Genomic DNA, 13,349 nt, shown 5'->3' with positions numbered 1-13,349 from the left:
TTAACATTGTACCTAACTCATTTGCTCCCAAAAACGAATACATACGTTCTATTTTAAATATTACCATGCTCCCAAAGATGTATTTATATGTTTTTGTATGTTTTTTTATGCTAGAGCAGGGGTGGCCAAGTTCGGTCCTCGAGAGCCACTGTCCAGCCTGTTTTCCAAGTCTTCCTCCTTCAGCGCAGCTGAATTTAATGATCAGCTCATCAGCAAGCTTTGCAGAAGCCTGATAATGATCCTGATCATGAATCCAGTGTGTTAGTGGAGAGAAACATGGAAAACAGGCTGGATAGTGGCTCTCGAGGACCGAACTTGGCCACCCCTGTGCTCGAGCATACAGAAGGCTTTGATGCAGCCTCTGAACTGAAGAGAATGCTTGAAGCGATGGTAGTTATTACAAAAACTTCCAGCAGGTGGCAGCAGAATATAAGAGATCAACTAGGGCCATGTTGCAAAAAGCTCTTTGTTGTACCTTTAGAGGGTGCTTACATATGGGGTATGCTGGATTCCAATATAAAGCAAAATCTAGCACCACAAACAAAAAAAATTAGAATGTTATCAGGCATATGTTTATGTATATTTTTAAATTAGATTTGTTTAAAGTTAAAAAAAGACACAAGTTTGACTGCTATGTGGTATTTGTATTTTTTTTCCATAATTTAGCAACAACAACAAAAAAAACTCGAAACTTTTTAAAACTTTTGTCAGAATGGTGTGAAAAATCCTAAGGGTTTTTGAAAAATGTGAACCATTTGGAATACACTGTTGATATGCAGTAAGTTTTAGTTCATGCACTTTCACCCTCTAAACCCTTAATGTACCAGCCAATCAGCATGTCCCTCACATGAAATCCAATCATAGACCACAAACCCATCTACTTTATTTCCTTATTTGGTGATCAATTAACCAAGCCAACATGTCATGTTGGGTTCGTACTCTTTTTGTGCGAACAGTGCAGCCAACAATTTTTTATGTGGATCCAGTTTAAAGTTGATGTCTCTATAACGACACTTAAAATGTCAACATTGATCAAAATGGGTATGTCTTTCTTTAATTTTGAGTTATGGCATCTTTTCAACTTCAATGTCAATCTTCTGATAGATTGTGGTCTACTGCCGCCATGCACTTCTATTATCTTTCAATCCTCGAGGCTAAATTCCCTACACCGTCTTTTTTCTTTGCATTCTGTCCCCTCAAGTACGGCTTACAAACCCAGCGACCTTGTCGTACTCGTACCCGCTCGCGTATTCAACGTCACAATGAATATGATCACACTCGCAAATGTGTTGCACATGTTGAGGACGTAAACACGGAATGAAAGTGGCTCGAGGCAAGCGGATGTTAAAAAATACAACTCCAGGAGAAGCATGCATCTCTGAACAAGCAGTACTAGCAAGCAATTGCAATAACTGTTGTTTAGTATTGATGCAGCAAATGGTTTGCCTTTTCCGCATGGGAGCTCTATAATACAATAAATCCTCACTATTTGTGGGGAATAGGGACCTAGCCATACCGCGAATGTCCGGAAAACATGCAAGTAATTGAATGCTACCGCTAAAAGGGTGTATAATTGCCTATATCATAAATTTAAATAGTAAATACACCACAAACTACTATCCCAAGACACTTTAATATATTTTTATTATTATATTTATATTTATATTTTACATTACCCTTTAAAAAATTGCTTTTTTTTATGCAACTGTCGCATTGCCTGCGCAACCTGTAAAAATATACATTTGTTAGACTAATAGACTAATAGTATAATTGCCAAAATACATTTTTACTTACTGTCACAATATCAATAATAAATTTAATGTGCTTGCTAACAATTAGTTTTTTCTTCATGATTAACAATTTAACTCTTCTTGTTTGTTGAATTGTATTTATTTTCCTGTTTTCCGAAAACATTAAAAAAAAAAATAACGTGGGTAATTATGGTATTAGGCAGGGATGGTACCATACCGGGTATCGGTTTGTTTTAAGGTATCAGGTACTCATGGAGGCTGCTACTAGCAGTCACCGTTACAGCAAAAAATAAATAAATAAATAAATCTGCTATATAAATAAAGATGACTTGACTTGATTTGACTGACATCGACTAAGTCCTCCTCGCCAGTAGTTGCTGTTATACTGTGGCAGTTTCACACATCAGAGAATCATCATCTGCATCGGTACACAGTGTCTATAGTCAGAGTGAATACTCGTACTAGTATCGGTCTGAAAAAAGTGGTATTGAACATCCCTACTATTAGGCTAACACATTTTCAAGCAATAGTGAGAACTCTGCCGTTTGTTAGCACAAGCCTTTTAATAGTCACTTTGCAAGAAGAAAACATGCTCTTGCAGTGAATTCTCACTTACGCTTACAACCCAGACTAAACTTAGCTTTCCTAAGAACAGAAGAACTTTACTTCCTTGACAGCGATGACTACTTTCCTTATGCCAGGAATCTTCATTACAGAAAGAGTGCTAGATTGAAGCTATCCTAATATATTTATTTCAGAAGTTTTTCATCAACGAGCTAAGAGTCTCAAGAGGAAAAATGTGAATAGGTAAATTAGCGAATAACAAACTACAAGGAGGCAGGGCTTCACTCCATACACTTGAATTATGTTTGTTATTGACATTTGGGACATTAACTTTTTAAAGCAGAGATTGTATTTGTTTTTTTTATTTGTGTGTGTGTATGCATTAGATCTAGTGTGGAGGCAATGTTCACTGCAAATGTCAGAGCAGTCAGAGAAACCCAAAAAGACATAGGTTATATATATAAACGCTGGCCTCTGTCAGCCCAGAATAAAAAAAAAGAAAATAAGCAGCCAAAAAAAAGTTAAATAATACTGTGCGGGGAAGTGTCAGCAGTCCTATTCAATCATATGATGACATTCTAAGTGTCAGAGGAGGAAGTGGACTGGAAAAAAGAATGGTGATGAAAGATGCATTGTGGGAGTTATTGATAACAGAGGACGGAGGCGACTAAACGCAACGAAATGGAGGGAGCTTATTATGGCAGAGAGGTCAAGCATGTAGTAATGCCCTGTCTTGTAGAAAAGAAAACAGGCCTTTGTGTGTGAAACGTGCGCGTGAGTGTGTGTCCAGTGCCAAACATTACAGGACGCCGATAAAAATATTTTAATGTGTAAATGCTGAGAGACGATGAGCTGTCACATGCTTCAAGTCAACCGTCGTCTAAACAAAATCAGTTGTTTTGTTCCTTTCTGTTGCGTTTAATAGCGGCAGAATCGCTTAAGGGTTCGAGTGACAATCAAAGGACAAAATAAGTTTTTTTTGTGACAACTGCGCTATTACTTTTCTTAGTATACAGTAGATTTTTAGTGTAAGAAAATCAAAGGCAATGATGTGATGGCATTACTAAGCGTACTTTCTAAGCTGTCCAATCAGATTGCACCAAGTAATGACTTTGACCACACGGATTTTTAAAAATGGTTTAAACCATTTTCTTTCCGACAAAATTTGCAGATTTAATGATGCGCCGTCTTATGACGTAAAGTTATTTTTTTAACACACATTACGGAGCATCGAAAATTACAAACACTCAACCCTCAGTCAGACGGGGCGGAGCTAACTAAACAAAAGTGCAGTACTACATGTCCCCAGCGCATCCCTGGATGGTTGAGTTTAGTATTTGGGTTTCGGTCAGTTTTTATTTTCTATTGTTCAATAAAGTATTCAAACAATACTGTAATCGAGATGTGGTAGGGTTGGGTTTTTGGGAGAGTTAGGGTTATGGTTATAAGATGTTTGCTTTGAGGTCGAAAACCCGTGTGGGCGGAGTCAAATGTTTAGGTACACTGGTACAACGTGGCGGCACACCTCGAACAGCACTCTGCATCCAGGGCTTACTCGATTGCACTAATGTCAAGCCTATTCTGCCTACAGCCACTAGGGGGTGTGTGTAGGTAATGTCCAGCGAATTTGATTTGTTGTCATGCAATTACTGGATGGCCATAAATATGTATTGTTTATTTTGTTTGTTCGTATCACGCTTACTAGCGGGATGATCTTTTTCGTCAGTTTTCTGCTATTATTTTTGTTGGCGCAAATATTTAGTCAAATGTTTAGTGAATTTGGAATGTTGGATAATGATGGCCATTTTGTTCATTTTTATTGCATTGTTGGGTTTAAACTTATTGAAATGACAAAATATAAAAACATTTGTGACAACTGTGCTATTATTTTTCACTAATTTTCATTTTGCCACGCAAAAGTGTCCCATCTTTTTAAATCAATTGCCACCCGCCCTATTGCCGTACTTCTTAATGTTTTTTTGTTTTTGTTATGTCGATTTGTGGACATTGCACTCAACCCTTTCCAGAAAAAAAGAAAGGTTCAGTCTTGCCTTGAAATTACATGTGGGCACAACAAGTAATGTGTATCAATGAGCATTTGGTGAAGGTTATCGGAAAACATCTTGGTCAGGTTCACGGTGTCAATGCATGATTGTGTGAGCGTGTTTCAGCATGTGTGTGCGCTACCAACTATACACTGTCCCTGTGGAAAGGTCACACACACACACACACACACACGAACATGCACACATTGCACCTGGAGGACCTAACCAGCACGGACACATTCGTGTGGAAGAAAGTGTTACATCAGCACAATGAAACAGTTGTAATTAGCATAATCATATTAGTTATGCTAATAGGGTGTGTGTGTGTTTGAGTATGTGTGTGTATGTATGTGCGTGAACACAGAAGCCATTAGCTTATTGATTGGGAACAAATCAAGTGTGATTTTTATTTTTATTAAAAAAAATTAAATCATGACATCATCATCATCACAGTGAGAAATTAGCAGACGTCTTAAAGGGAATTTGAGTAAAATACATCTGTTAATGACATACACGCATACACACACACACACACACACACATTCTGTTAATTATTATCCAGAATCATGAGACACAAACGACTCATTAAATCTCTCCTTGACCCGCCGCACCACAATTTTTTTCTTTTGCCGTCTTTTCCCGCTTAATTCCGACGCAAAGGAGAAAAGATCCTTTCAGCTGTGAATTATTAATTAGCATTCAAGCTAGCCTCCGAATTCTCTCTGACCCACATCGGGAATAGAAGAGAAGAAGAGGAGGAGTGGCTGTTTTGTTTTTCTGCCTGAAATGTAAATGAGAAGCTTCATTCAGGTAGACGAAATGTGTGAGGTATTATGGAAAAGTGTTTTTTTTAAATAGTTGAGTCTCTGGCCACCCATTAAGTGTGGTTGGCTTTGTTAAATTAGCCAGTGGTGGCTTTGAGCAAGCACCATTTATTTACAGTCTGGACAAGGCAGCGTGATAGTCTGCTACTCTCGAGGGAGTCTCAGATTCTCAGGATCTACTACACTAGTTGACAAAGTGTAATTGGATTGCTTGGTGATGAAGTGTTGCCTCCATGAGTGAAAATACAACACGGCAACACTGACTAACCCTAACTTTGTCTTAACGTCCCTACACCGCCCCAGGTCGTCATGGTAACATAAGCCGTACTCTGCAATTGCACAAGACAGAATTGCCCCTTCAAAACTGTGCAGTTTCAAGCAGAGTGTGACGAGTGGATGTTAAGTGTGACTTAAGAATGTCCCAGACATGTGGAAATTGTTTTAAATTGTAAAAAAATTAATAAATGTGCGCCTGCTTTAAAAGTGTCTGGAAAACCAGTAAGTATTTTTGTTCCACTGTCACATAATAGTGTGACTGATGTCATGAGATCTTGCCAAGCACCTGACTGTCACGGAAAACAAATTACTCCGGATTACACACATGCATGCAAACATGCTAGCTATTGGTTTTGCATCAAACACACACACACACTCACTCACACATTTGTGCCGTGTTCAATACATCTCCCTATCGGGGGTAATCATTTCCCATTCTAATCCGCTCGATGAGGCCGTCAACGCCGCTCCCCGATCATCAAGAGTTGAATCGATGACATCGCTCGTTAATCCCGAATTAGCATCGATCCCGTCCGCGCCGGGCAATGAGTCTCCAACAACAAACGTGCTGTAATTGAAACGGACCACATGGGATAAGATAGTAATGTCTTTAGCTCATTCAAACTTAAAAACTTATAAATACGTTTTTTAATACTTTGTCCTTCACCCCCCAAAACATATTTATACATTTTTTAAATGTTTTTTTTTTTATACTAGAGCATACAGAAGGTTTTGACACAGCTTCTGAGGTTGCTTAAACACGGCCAGCAGGTTAGCTATATTCTAATGCTAATTGCTGCAAAACGGAAAAAGACACAAATATCCTTTTTTTTTCCTGATGAAAGAAAAGACTCTACTCTCTTTTGGTAGGTTCCATGTTTTTATAGCAATAGAACAGAATATTCTGTGGACCTTGCAAAATCAGTTAAAATCCAGAAAAACAGCCGGGAGCGAAGGGGGTTGCTGCAGTGAAAATAGCTGGGAGTAAAATGAAGCAGCATGTGGCTCATTATCCAGGGTTAGTCTTGTATGATCGGTTCCAAATAAATGTCAAAAATTGTTTAGTGAAGAACTGAAAGTTGTAAACTAGTCTGAAACATATGCTATAATTTGCATTTGCTTTGTGCAATTTCTACTTTTCTTGCCACCATAATTCAGAAAGGTGAAGCAGCATGTGGCTCATTACCCAGGATTATTCTTTTACACTCCATTCTAAGTAACTGTCAACAATTTTGTTTGTAATAATGTGGTGGTTCAAGTTCAAGTGTAACTTCTCCCCTCCCTCTTTTTTGTTTTTGTTTTTATTACAGTAATATAGGAATATTGTGTTGCAAGATGGTAGCTTGGTTGTAAACGACAACATTTAATTAGTGAAGCAGCATGTGGTTGTTCATTGTCCAAGGTCATTTTCATACCCTCTGTTCCAAGTAACTGTCAACAATTCTATGTATTTGTTCAAGACCTGGGGTCTATTTCACAACGCAGGTTTAGTGAGAACTCTGGGTCAAGAAAGACTTAAATGTGGGAAGCTCTGCGTTTTTCAATTCAGAAAGGGAGGCCATTGAAACCAAAGAAAGTTTAGTGTAGTGGCAACGCTAGGTGAAACAACTGTGCGTTTATATAACTACCTCAAATCTGTTGTCCAGAATAAAAAACGCAGAATTTCCTATCTAAGGGCATGTCAGTCCTGTTCAGGGTTAGTCTCTCTGTTTGTTGAACATGCTTTGTGAGTCTAAATAACAGCAACAGAAAATGTATACTGCCTTCGGTGGTTTGTACAATTTCCCCCCCACATCAAATAATCATGTCTGTCTTTGGACTTGGTGTAGCAGCATGTGGTGCTTGGTCAATAGTTGTTTTCGTACCCTCCGTTCCAAGTTAATGTCAGCAATTGTTTGTTACCAGAGGCGGCTGAAGTGTAACAGCAGCAGAAACTACAGTATGCATGCTGCATTTCGTGTTGTTACCATTTCTGCCCAGAACATATTAAACTTGTAAATCAAGGTACCACACTGCACTAGAAAAAGCGCACACTGACTTGACTTTCATTTTTCTGCTTTGTTCCGGCAAGGGGGGGTCACAGAGTGCGGATCAGAACCGCACAAACTGTACATCAGACTGAAGGCAGGAAGCGGGTCACCCATCAGATACAAAGAGTTTACAGACGCTGACGTACCCACCCCTTGTGATGCGTAGCAGATGTTTGGCTTCTGTTAGGTGGCGAGTTGTCTAACAAACTTGTCGCTGCTTCCATGTGCCAAGGCGGGAGCAGCAGGACGACTTGAAGGGACCGGTCGTCCCCTTTGATGTGGGAAATTCTGCTTCAGTGGCGCTAATTGATGTCAGATGATGCCGCATAGGCGTCTTGGTGTTGCAGTAGCAGTAGTTATTTGACAGGGGGCGCATTTGTTGACTCAAGAAGAGTTTTGCTGCATTTGAGGAAGGTCGGAAGTCGGATTTTTCGCAGTAGACTTTTCCCAGTTCCGACCTGAAAGCGTTCAAGGCAAAATGTAAACAAACAAAATGGCGGATAGTGATAAATATTTTTTTGTTTTGGACCTCAAAACACATTTTGACCTCCAGTGAACTTGACATCTCAAAATGTTGCTTCATTTATGTATTTATATTTTTTTCATAAGAATTCTATACAGTTCAGTAGTTCACCATATAATTTCATGCAGGGAGATAGCGGCATACTGTTACACAGACTCTAAAAACAGTTGGGTCAAAAATAACCCAAGTATGGGTCAAAAATTGACCGATCCTCTATTTGGGTTGATTTGATCCAACTTTGAGTCAAGAAATAGGTCTTTCAACGTAAAACAACTCATAAATATTGGTCAGATCCTTTACTTGTGTTAAAAAATTGGGTTATTTTGTATAAAACAACCCAGAAAGTTGGATCAAATTGACCCTTAAAGTGGACTGGTCCATTTTTGATCCATAATTGGGTTAATTTTGACCCAAATGTTTTTAGAGTGCATGTTGTGTTATGTGAAGTTATGTTGAATATTAATGAATAAAGAAAGCTATCTAGTTTTACACTCCGAGTTCAACGGGGTTTTCCCATACACACTTCCTGGTTTGAAGGCGGAAAAGTCTGACTTTCCGCTTTCCTCGAAGGCAGCATAAATTCATTGCAAAATTTTTGCCCTGAGCAAGATGGCCGCCATAGAAGATGCTGCAACATGCCCAAATAGGGCAAGCTGTTAAAGCAGACTATGGAATAATTTCCCTCACATCAAAAAGTCATTACAATGCCACACAAGCTTTTGAAATAAGATTAGTATCTCTGCCATGTTGTCATGGTGACAAATTTTCACTTACTTAATAAAGACTATGTCATCATTGTGATGCGACACTGACTTCACTTTGTGAAATTAGTGGTCCTGAAGTGGACCAAGACAGGAAATCCCACATTTAGTCTTCTTCCGCAGTATCAGAAGCTCTTAAAGCAACACTGATAACAGTTTTAAAAAACTAAACAGAGCCAAATGTTGGTATCTCGTTGACCCTAAATCACCTCCTTTAGTGATGGACCAGCCAATTTTAGCTGAATTGCATTGCACTTAAAGCAAAGCTATGGAACTGTTTGACCTTAAAATAAGGAGATGTTGGATTTGCTTAAATATGTGAGATTATAATGTGGTTGCTGACTCAGGGTACATACTGGTGGGCCAGCCAGACTTTTAGAACTTGAAAAACAGAAATACGTAATCATGCCTCTTGATATTGACTACTACAAAATAGGGTTGGGTATCAATTCTTATTTCCTCAATTGATTCGATTTGGATTCACAAAAGTTCAGTTCGATTAAATTTCAATTTTTCCCGATTCGATTCAAAATACTTCAATCCGATATTAATTCATTATGGAACATCAATTCTTCTTAAATAACAAGGATATAATAAAAACTACACAAACATTAAATTACAAATACAATTTTGCGGAGGCAGTAACTGGTTAAATGATTGAGGTTATTAATAAAAGTAACACAAAATAATCACTTGAGTGTTACACAAACATTGATATCAGCAAGGATGAGATATTTATTATTATTATTTATTATATTTTCATAATTTTAATTCAATATTTTTTTATATAAATTAAAATGGTTCTGAATTGTCGTAAAGAACAATAAGTCAGTCTTTAATAAATGTAAGAAAATACTTTTAAATTCATGTAAACAATACATTTCAAGAAAAAAGTAAGATACAAAAAAATTGGCCAATAACATTTTCTTTTCTTATGAATTTATGGGGAAAAGAGATATTAAAATAATCGATTTATGGTTTTGTGAATAAATATCAGGGTCGAAAAGGAAAATCTATTCAAAATAGATTTTTCAATTTTTTAAACCCAGCCTGACATCAAAATTACTTTGATGCTAGCAGCATAAAGATGTATATCCATTATATTTGATTACAAAATACAGGGATCTACAAAGTTGGTTGACCAGACTGGACACAAGTTGTTAGCAATGACGTTTGAGCTCACACAATATTTATGTCTAAACATTGTAACAACACAGATGCGTTCTGTTATCATTCATTTTCACTTCTTTGTGAGCAGCAAACACCTGAATGGACATTTTAGTCCGAGCAGACAATGAAGTCGCTGTTGCGTACCTCTGAGAGAGGAGGGGCAACAAAAAGGATTTGAGGTCAGAAGATACTCTAATTACACACACTTGACATTCAATCTACCCGAGACGGCAGATTATGGTTATAATCCCGTCATCGGCATCAACGCGGAATGTTATTACACTTTTACATGGGATGTCCTGAGAGAGATTCAAAGCAAAGTACGATGGATGACTTGATGAGATGTGATAGACCCAAATATTTGTGTGCAAGAAGTTTGTCAGAAGTCTTCAAAGGCAGTTACGATGGCAAACTGTTTCCTCATTGTTGTAAGAACACATTCATGTTGCTTGAATGACCTAAAATTGACTTTTCATAACTTTATGGACAATTAAAGCTAATGCTGACAATGCTGTGCATCCAACAACACTGCTGCTCTCTTTAGTTTAGGGTTCACTTTTCTTTTATAGTGGAAAGTCGACCACCAAGTACAGCAAGTGTATCAAAGCGTGTACGTATAGCATCGCAGAAACAAGCAGCAAGTTAACGCCAAACCGGTCGAAAAATCTGAGTGGAGCAAAACAAAACATCACAGGGACAAAATGGTAGCAGTGTAACACCCCACCACCCACTGCCACTATGCCCCCCTCCCTCATCCCCAGTCAGTCAGTCTGGTAGGTAACAGAAGCCACTCACAGGTCGACATACTTATCCAGACAGACTAGACTTGTGTGAGATTGAATTGTCTGTCCCAGGGGAGAGAGCAACTAGCTCTCCATCTACCGAGAGCGGCCCTCGGGGAAAGATGAGGAGAGGTAGGGTGGAGGGTCACAAGAGGGGGGAGATGGAAGACAAAAAAAGAGAGCTAAGGGCATTCACCGCCTCAGCCGCCCGCCGCTGCAGCGAAGCCCGACAGCTCCCTCTGTTGCTACTCGCGGAATGACGCCTCCTTTTTCATTCATCTTCTTCTGCTACTCCTTAGCAGCTGGCGTTTGATGAAATATAAATACCACGATTACAGTGTTGTAAATTAATTTATTACCCCCTGACCCAACCCCCCCACCCCCCGCGAGAACCTCAAGAGCTTCACTAGCGCTCTTTCAACTCGTTCCAAACATGTCGGAAAATCTTTGAAAGATTCCAAAGAGTCCCTCGCAAAAGCCCTCTAAGAGCATTGGGGGCTGTCTAATTACTGGAATACTGAATACATTACTAAATCAATAGGTTGACATTACAGTGACACTGAACTAGTCATTGTGCTGCAACCATGTAACCATGCCTGGTGATCATCAAAGATTAACTCTTTGAATGTTCAAAGAATAAAGAGAATCAAAGAACTGTAACAAACATTGTTTCCTCCAAACCTTGTCCTTGTGCAGGTTTGAATGACTTCAATGCAACAAGATGATTCTGCATTGTTGCAGAAATAAATAAATAGGCTGGTAGAAGTCAACACCCTGCAGTTTCCTCTGAGCTCCTCCTTTGGATGTCAGAAGAATTAATTATCAGACTAAAACCCCATTAAAAAAAGAGAAATCTTTAAAGTGGCCACTGGAGTGATGAAATATATGGCGACTGCTTTGGAACTTTCACAAGTAAAGAGATGCAGTCAAGCCTTATCCACATCACAAGGGAAAGAGCAGCAAAGCCACAATGGTTGGTGACGAAATAAAAAAACTTTTTTTACCACATTGTAAGACAAGTACAGTAATTGCACACTGCCTTTACTTTTTAGATTTAGATGGAAACCCAAACCACAATTGTAGCCCACAATCAGAGTATTGCTTGGAAGAGAAGAAGAGCAGCCCGTCAAATAATCTCTTTCTCCATTTTTCTTCTTTATTCTAACAGTTCTTGCATCAGGTAGAACCTAAACGAACCAAGCCAAGCAGTTTCTATTGGTCTATAGAGGCACCGGCTTGGGAAAATAAAAGTTGCGGGTCGCAGTCACGCGCAAACGCACGCTGTGTGTCAGTATGTACAGCAAATGTTAAAACAATTAAAACAAAATAAAAAATAATTGCACAATTACACTTCGCGTCTCTTCTAATGCGTAAACGCGTGTGTGAAACGGTACGTGCGTGCGCATATTCGCTCGTTTTGCGCCACAGCTTGCATCCAAACAGGCACCGGGGAGCATTTCTACGAGAAGAGCCTCTCATGTGCGGGAGGAGGAGAAAACTCGAGCGCTTCTCTTACCTCTGCCAGTCCGCGTGCGTCCCAAGCAAGGAAAAAAAAAATCCTTCCACAGCCAAGAAATAAAACATCCGCAGCTTGGGGGTCCAGTCCAGTTCGCAGCAATCCCCCCTGTTTGTTTAGTTTTTATCCAAAGAAAGATTGATAGGGAAGAAAAGGGGGTCTTTTTGGTGGTCTCAGTGAAAGAGTAGGCTGAATGTCACTGCGACTGGAGCATCCTTCTCGCTCTCCTCCTCTTGCGATGTGTGGAGCCGCTCTGAGTCCGTCCGTCCTCCCTCAGCAAGCCTCGGACGAGATGTGAGAGGGAAAGAGAAAGGAGGGAGGGAGAGACGGATGGAGAGAGAGTGAGAGAGGAAAGGGGTGCGCAGTAACCACAGTAGAGCTTTCTTTCTCTCAGTCTCAGTGCATTTATGCATTGTAATTTTACACAGGGTTTCCCCCACTTAAAGCTTATCAAATTATTCATATTTATAGTATGTTCAAATATATTTATTAATATGCATTCCTAAACTTTTGATTGTTCCATCCAGGAGTGGGGGGATGCAACAATTGCTGCTTTCCATCGATTGGTCGTGAGCTGAGCCAATCGTCGCAGAGTGGCCCTCCCACTCTGCGACCCCAGCGAGAGACCCTTCCGTCCAAGGGAGGTGATAGGCTGACAATTTCAAATGTCTCCAGGCAATGAAGAGAGTTAGAAAAGGGGACACATAACACTGTTTGACTGCCTTTATATATATATATATATATATATATATATATATATATATATATATATATATATAGCATGGCGTGCCGTATTTTTTTAAGTACCGGTGCTACAAACCCAATTCCCAAAAAGTTGGGACACTATACACATTGTGAATAAAAACTGAATGCAAATATGTGGAAATGCCAAATTTCAATATTTTGTTAAAACTAGAACATAGATGACAGGTCAAAAGTTTAAAAGTTTAAACTGAGAAAATTTATCATTTTAAGGGAAAATATGTTGATTGTAAATTTCATGGTGCCAACAAATCTCAACAAAGTTGGGACAGGTAGCAATAAGAGGCTGGAAAAGTCAATTGCACTTATAAAAAAAAAAACAGCTGGAGGACCAGTTACCTATAA

The 13,349-nt window shown here is 39.1% G+C and overlaps 1 protein-coding gene across 2 annotated transcripts in view; it reads right to left on the bottom strand.

The window, feature by feature from the left end:
* cdh11 (cadherin 11, type 2, OB-cadherin (osteoblast)) overlaps positions 1-12,520 on the bottom strand; it is an 88,358-nt gene extending 75,838 nt beyond the window's left edge. The window contains exons 1-2 of one of the 2 annotated variants that reach the window (XM_086092665.1): positions 12,243-12,520; positions 7,641-7,948 (exon numbers count right to left, since the gene is read on the bottom strand). The gene's annotated coding sequence lies outside the window, so the exon portion shown is untranslated. The remainder of the gene's footprint in view (positions 1-7,640; positions 7,949-12,242) is intronic. The other variant, XM_086092664.1, reaches the window with a different exon arrangement.
* Between the last annotated feature and the right edge of the window lie 829 nt (positions 12,521-13,349).

This window comes from Leptonotus elevatus, chromosome 13 (assembly GCF_054856555.1).
Source record: "Leptonotus elevatus isolate MCC_2025b chromosome 13, RoL_Lele_1.0, whole genome shotgun sequence".
NCBI lineage: Eukaryota > Metazoa > Chordata > Actinopteri > Syngnathiformes > Syngnathidae > Leptonotus > Leptonotus elevatus.
The sequence above is the reverse complement of the archived record's forward strand: the minus strand, read 5'-3'. Positions and strand labels throughout refer to the sequence as shown.